This window comes from Pyrus communis, chromosome 10 (genome assembly GCF_041283825.1).
Source record: "Pyrus communis isolate YQ-2024b chromosome 10, ASM4128382v1, whole genome shotgun sequence".
In the NCBI taxonomy this organism is placed as follows: Eukaryota; Viridiplantae; Streptophyta; class Magnoliopsida; order Rosales; family Rosaceae; genus Pyrus; species Pyrus communis.
Window position 1 is genome coordinate 22,651,567 of NC_142574.1, and position 6,817 is coordinate 22,658,383.

The 6,817-nt window shown below is 43.8% G+C and overlaps 1 long non-coding RNA gene across 1 annotated transcript; it reads left to right on the top strand.

Annotated features, from left to right (window-relative positions):
- The first annotated feature begins 653 nt into the window (after positions 1–653).
- Positions 654–1,536, top strand: LOC148693736 (uncharacterized). The gene is made up of 4 exons (XR_015952674.1): positions 654–861; positions 956–1,099; positions 1,200–1,361; positions 1,463–1,536. It is a non-coding gene; the product is annotated as an uncharacterized LOC148693736 (long non-coding RNA).
- Positions 1,537–6,817: the final 5,281 nt, after the last annotated feature.

Below are 6,817 nucleotides of genomic sequence, written 5' to 3' on the forward strand. Positions count from 1 at the left end.
CGAAGAGTAGGTGAAGTTGCTTGAATTACTTCCAGAGTTATTGTAAGAGCATGATGTGTTTCATGATTCAACATTTTTAGAAATTTCATCACGAAAAGAAATAGTGAGATTTGGAAAGGAGACAAAATAAGTCTTAAACACATCAGACCGTTTTTGAATACTAAAGGAATCGATGAAGTTGCATACAAGTGGTGATGTCTTCAGAATTGGCTAAGGTGCATAATGTATTATATTTCGATGCGTTGTCACTAGGTGGCAGATTCGTCACATGGAGTTCTGGTGCAACTATTGAGAATTAATCCGGATTAGACTGGTTGAGGAACCAAGGACGACTTTGGATTGGAAAAAGAATGTATTGAGAATTAAGACAGTGTAATTGGTAAAGAATTTGTGGAGGAATCCTTCAGTCGAGGAAGCTACATGGGAGACAGAAGAACGAATGAGGGATTTGTATCCTAGATTGTTCTTCGATCACTAGGGGTTATATTTGGTTGTTTTGAATTTCGGGACGAAATTCTATTAAGGAGGGTAGGTTGTGACATCCCGTCCCGGAAATATCGAAACGTACATTTGAAATTACAATTTTACCCCCTAGTTCGTTACTTTACGTGTAGTTTTGTGTTGTGTGGTGTTGTAGGACCACACACACACTCATACACTCTCTTTCTCTCCCGGGATTCCCTCACCCTTTGTCTATTTTCTGTCTCTTCTCTCTCTCTCTCCCGTACTCCTATTTCTTCTTCTTCTTCCTTCAAAAACGTACGGACAACACACAAATCACCCAAAACTCGATGGATCGAAGAAACTAAGGACACCATCGAACTCGTGAAGCTCGTACGAGTACAATCATACCATTTTCAGGTGAGAAATCCTTCGTTTTCGCGTCGATTCGAGGTAATCCGTTTTGAACACTGTTCATGCGAATTTAATCTAGCTTGTTTTTGGGATTTTGAAGCTCATAGATGTCTTAGTGAGGTCCCAAGGAGCCTCGGAGTACTTCGTTGGAGAAGTTTGGACGTCGGGATCATCGTGGTCAAAGTTGGCCGGAGCTTTCGAGGGGTTTTCCGGCGAAACCACGGCGAGTTAGGGGTCAAGGCAGGTATAGATGTGTTCGTCTCGTCAATACCTTCATTTTGATATATAGTACGTCGAAAATGGTTAAGAAATGAAGAAGTTATGACAGTTTGAAATTTACCCAGAAATTCCGGCAAAACACTATTTCCGGCGAAACCAGTCCGGCGACGCGAGGAAGAAGACGCGCGCGTGGGCAGCGCGTGAACAGGGCGCGTGGGGGCGCGTGAGAGCTCCAAATTGAGTTCTGAAAATTGTCACGCGTTCGTGACGTCGTGTAGATCACCGTGGTATATTCATACACCCAAATTGAGCAACGTATGAGAAAGTTATGGACGAATGTTTGGTGTATGCGCGTTAAATAACGTCAATTTGGTTACTTTTTGTATAGGTGAAAATTATACAGAGCAAGAATGTAACCAAGCTAGGGGAGGCTCAGGGACCTATGAGACGTCGATGTGATCTGTGAGTGGGCAGTTATTTTTCAGTATATATATATATATACGTATGCTTGACGTATTTCCCAGAAACGTATTTTAAAAGAAATACGAATTAAATATCCTGTCATATATGCATCATATTTTAATATGTGCATTACCATAATTATGCATACTGTTGCATGGTGCTGAGGAGGCCCAGGTAAGCTACGATTGAAATACTACCATCACATGCATTAGTAGTGGCATACATTTATATATGTGTATTTGGTGCTGTGGACGCACAGGTAAGTGCCAGGTAAGTGGTATTCCTGTTTGTATTTCAGTAGTAGTTTGAGATGTTAGAGAGCTCATAATCTGCACCCCCGGTGTTAGTGCTCCCGTCCAGGGCCAGGGCACAGCCTTCACGTGTATGTTCACCAGCACCGCATGCTCGTCTTGGATCCAAGTTAGGTGCAAGCCTGTCGTAGAGATCACATTAGGTGGTTCCGACTTGTAGGTGACCCGCGATTTATCGCCAGCTTCACGTGATCGTAGCACTAGAGCATACATATATATTACACCCAGCTTGTCGTGCAGACCACGTTAGGTGGTTCCGACTCGTGTGCAGATTCAGTGATTGAGTTGAGCGTGGAGCTCTATATGCAGCGGTACATGTCACGTTAGGTGACTCCCGGCTGCCAGATTATATGTTATTGATGTGAATTATGCTTGAGTATTTATATTTGATTATGAGATTCTGTTGTGGCATATTCTCAAGCATGAATGGCATATTGTGAGCATGAATGACATATTGTGAGCATAAATGGCATATCATGGAGCATGATTGACATATCTATACATACGTATATATGTTTATTTTCTGGGAAACTATATTTGTTTTACGGCGAGGGGTTAGTATATTCAAAGAGAAAAGAAGGTTTTGAATGCGTACGTTTTGCTGACCCACTCAACTTTGTTTTGCGCCCCTCCAGGTTCAAGAATTGAAAAGGTGTGGTGACTACGAGGAAATTCAACGGTGTTCTGACAGAATGGCCAAAAATTAGGACTCACCTTTGGGTGTTTTATCTTAGAAATTGTATCTTTAAAGCTTCCGTACTGTGTAAATGGTTACGTCATTCTCACGTGACGGCCAGCATGCCCTCCTTCGGGACGGGGTGTGTCACATAAAACTAGTGTATGTGAGACACAATTCAGAGTAGGTCTACAACAGTCCAAAAGGAAAAGATACGATGTATTTACACCCGAAGGTGACCCTACAATGGTGAGTGTCTGTCAGAAATGCCGGGACGCCCTCTGGGATAAACCACTGAACTTGCTAGACCACTAGAACCTGGAGGGGCGCAAAAACAAAAGCGTGAGTGGGCAAAAACAAAGTTCTTTGAAAACTCTTTAGCAAAACACATTCTAACCCCTCGCCGTAAAACCTGTATACTTCCCAGAAAATGAACATATATACGTATGTATAGGTATGTCAATCATGCTCCACATATGCCATTTATGCTCACAATATGCCATTCATGCTTGAGAATATGTCACAACAGAATCTCATAATCAAATATAAATGCTCAAGCGTAATTCACATCAATCACATATAAACTGGCAGCCGGGAGTCACCTAACGTGACATGTACCGCTGCATATAGAGCTCCACGCTCAACTCAATCACTGAATCTGCACACGAGTCAGAACCACCTAACGTGGTCTGCACGACAAGCTGGGTGTAATATATATGTATGCTCTAGTGCTACGATCACGTGAAGCTGGCGATAAATCGCGGGTCACCTACAAGTCGGAACCACCTAATGTGATCTCTACGACAGGCTTGCACCTAACTTGGATCCAAGACGAGCATGCGGTGCTGGTGAACATACACGTGAAGGCTGTGCCCTGGCCCTGGACGGGAGCACTAACACCGGGGGTGCAGATTATGAGCTCTCTAACATCTCAAACTACTACTGAAATACAAACAGGAATACCACTTACCTGGCACTTACCTGTGCGTCCACAGCACCAAATACACATATATATATATATGTATGCCATTACTAATACATGCGATGATGCGCAAACAACATTCATATGATGCATGGCATAAAACAAACTCTTTTTCCATTTAATTTTCTGGGAATTAATATGTATATAGGTATGTACGGAAAACAAAAGCCCACTCACTGGTAATTAGAAGGGTCGTAGCCCTCCTGCCTTGAGTATGAACGTTCGTCCTCGGGAAACGAATCACCTATACGCAACAAAGTTACGAAAACATTAATTTAAAAGCACCTAAGCAACTTCTCGTAATAACTTCTCATACATTGCTCAAAATGGACAATTGAATATACCAATGTGATCTACACAACCTCAGGATCACACCCATATTTTTAAAATAATTTTTGGACCACGCACGCGCCCCCACGCGCCGTCCTAGGCACGGACCCACGCGCCCCCACGCGCAGCCACGTGCACTGCACACTGACGGTGTCAACAGACGCCGTCAGGAATATTCCGTTAACCTGACGGAATATTCCGTTAACCTTAACTGACGCCGTTAACTGACGCCGTCCACTGCCGTTAGGAATATTCCGTTAAACTTAACGGAATATTCCCCTTCCTTCTCCGGCCAGTCGCCGTCGCCGGCGCCGTCGCCGGAAAACTGGGAAAATTTCAAACCTTGTTTTCTCCTTCGTTTTTCAACCATTTTTCACGATTCAAAAGCCAAAATGAAGCTTAGGACTAGTAGAATCACGATAGACTAGTTTCAAGGCCTAAAAATTGCTAGATCATACCTGTTTTCAAGGTCAAAACTCGGCCAACTTTCGAACCTAGCCTTCCCGACGTCCAAACTCGTCCAACGAACTACTCCCAAGCTCCTAGGAACCTCACAAACACCACTACAAGCTTAGAATTTCCCAAAACAAGCTAGATTAATTGTGCATGAACAGTGTTCAAATCGGCCAAAGCGATATCGACGTGAAAACGTCAAAGTTCTTACCTGGAAATGGCACCACTGGACTCCTCTCAGCCTCACGAGCACGATGGTGGTCTTGGTTTCTCGATTGGTGGAGATTTGAGTATATGTGTGTGTTGTCTGTGTGTTTGTAGAAGGAGAAGAAGAAATGGGCTCGGGGGAGAGAGAGAGAGAGAGAGAGACAGAGTGAGACAAAGAGTGAGGGAATGAGGGAGGGAATCCCGGGAGAAAAGAGAGTGTATGAGTGTGTGTGGTCCCACCACACCACACAACACACATTAACGGGATAAAACGAATTAGGGGTATAATCGTAATTTCACACGTACGTTAAAATAATCCCGGGACGGGATGTTACAACCTACCCTCCTTAATAGAATTTCGTCCCGAAATTCAAAACAACCTTATATAACCCCTAGTGATCGAAAAACAATCTAGGATACAAATCCCTCATTCTACTTTCTGTCTCCCAAGTAGCTTCTTCAACCGAGTGATTCCTCCACAAGACTTTCACCAAATTCACCGTTTTGTTCCTCAGAACCTTCTCTTTCCAATCCAAGATCGTTAACGGTTCCTCGTCGTACGTCAAATCTGGATTTATCTCTAACGGTTGAGGAGGTATCACATGCAATGGATCGGCAACGTAGTGTCGAAGCATAGACACATGAAAAACGTTATGCACTTTAGCCAACTCCGGAGGCAACTCCAACCTGTAAGCTACCTCACCAACTCGTTCTGTGACCGTGTACGGTCCAATGTACCTGGGACTCAACTTTCCCTTCTTTCCAAACCGCACAACACCTCTCCACGGTGAAAGCTTCAAAAATACCCAATCTCCGACCTTATACATTCTGTCCGTAGCATGTCTATCTGCTAAACTTTTCTGCCTGTCTTGAGCTGCTTTCAGGTTAAATCTAATTACCTGAATATTTTGAGTAGTCTCCTCGACAATCTCCGGACCTACCAAGACTCTTTCGCCAACCTCTGACCAACATAACGGAGTGCGACAAGATCTACCATACAAGGCTTCAAATGGCGCCATGCCAATGCTCGAATGGAAACTGTTGTTGTAGGCAAATTCCATCAAATCTAACCGCTGGTGCCAAGCATCACTGAACTGTAGCACTGATGCTCGTAGCATATCTTCCAAAGTCTGAATAGTTCTCTCGGACTGTCCATCCGTCTGTGGATGATACGCCGTACTGTAAAGTAGTCTCGTACCCAAAGCTTCCTGAAAAGCTACCCAAAACTTCGATGTGAATCGTGGATCACGATCCGAGACAATACTCACAGGGACACCATGGTACTTTACAACCCTTGAGATAAACAATTCTGCTAACCGGCTCAAAGAATATTTCTCTCTCACTGGAATGAAATGTGCCGACTTAGTGAGTCGATCAACGATCACCCAAATGCCATCAAAGCCATTATGTGTACGCGGCAACTTGTACACAAAATCCATAGTGATATTTTCCCATTTCCACTCTGGAACGGGAAGCGGCTGCAACAATCCAAACGGCTTCTTTCTTTCTGCTTTAACCTGCTGACAGACAGCACAACTACTCACATACTCAGCTATCTCCCTTTTTATACCCGGCCAATAGTAAAATGGTCGAATGGTATGATACATTTTAGTCGCTCCTGGGTGCATGGCATAAGCCGAGATATGTGCTTCATCGAGAATTTCCTTCTTCAATTCCTCATTACTAGGAACGAACATTCTACCCTCTAACATCATCATGCCATCAGAATCACGAACTCTGAGATCTCGCCTCCTTCCTTGATCTCGAGCTCGAATTAGTTCTTGAATCTGTTCATCAGCTACCTGAGCTTCAAGCACCCGATCAACCAAGATTGGTCTAACTTGAAAATTAGCAAGTAATGCCACATCTCGATCTTCTGCTTCTAACCTTACTCCTGTAGCACGCAAGTCCACCAAAAGAGGAATACGACTAGCGTACAGCGCATTGATACGACCATGTGACTTCCTGCTAAGTGCATCGGCTACTACGTTCGCACGACCTGGGTGATAGTCAATCGTGCAATCGTAATCGCTGAGCAACTCCAACCACCTCCGTTGACGAAGATTAAGTTCCTTCTGGGTGAAGAGATACTGAAGACTCTTGTGATCTGTGAAGATCCTACACTTCTCTCCGTAAAGATAGTGTCTCCACAACTTCAACGCAAAGATGATAGCAGCCAATTCCAAATCATGTGTAGGGTAATTCATCTCATGGGTTTTCAACTGCCGCGAAGCATAAGCAATCACCCTACCATGCTGCATCAATACACATCCCAGACCATTCAAAGAAGCATCACTATAAACCTCAAAATCACCACTATCG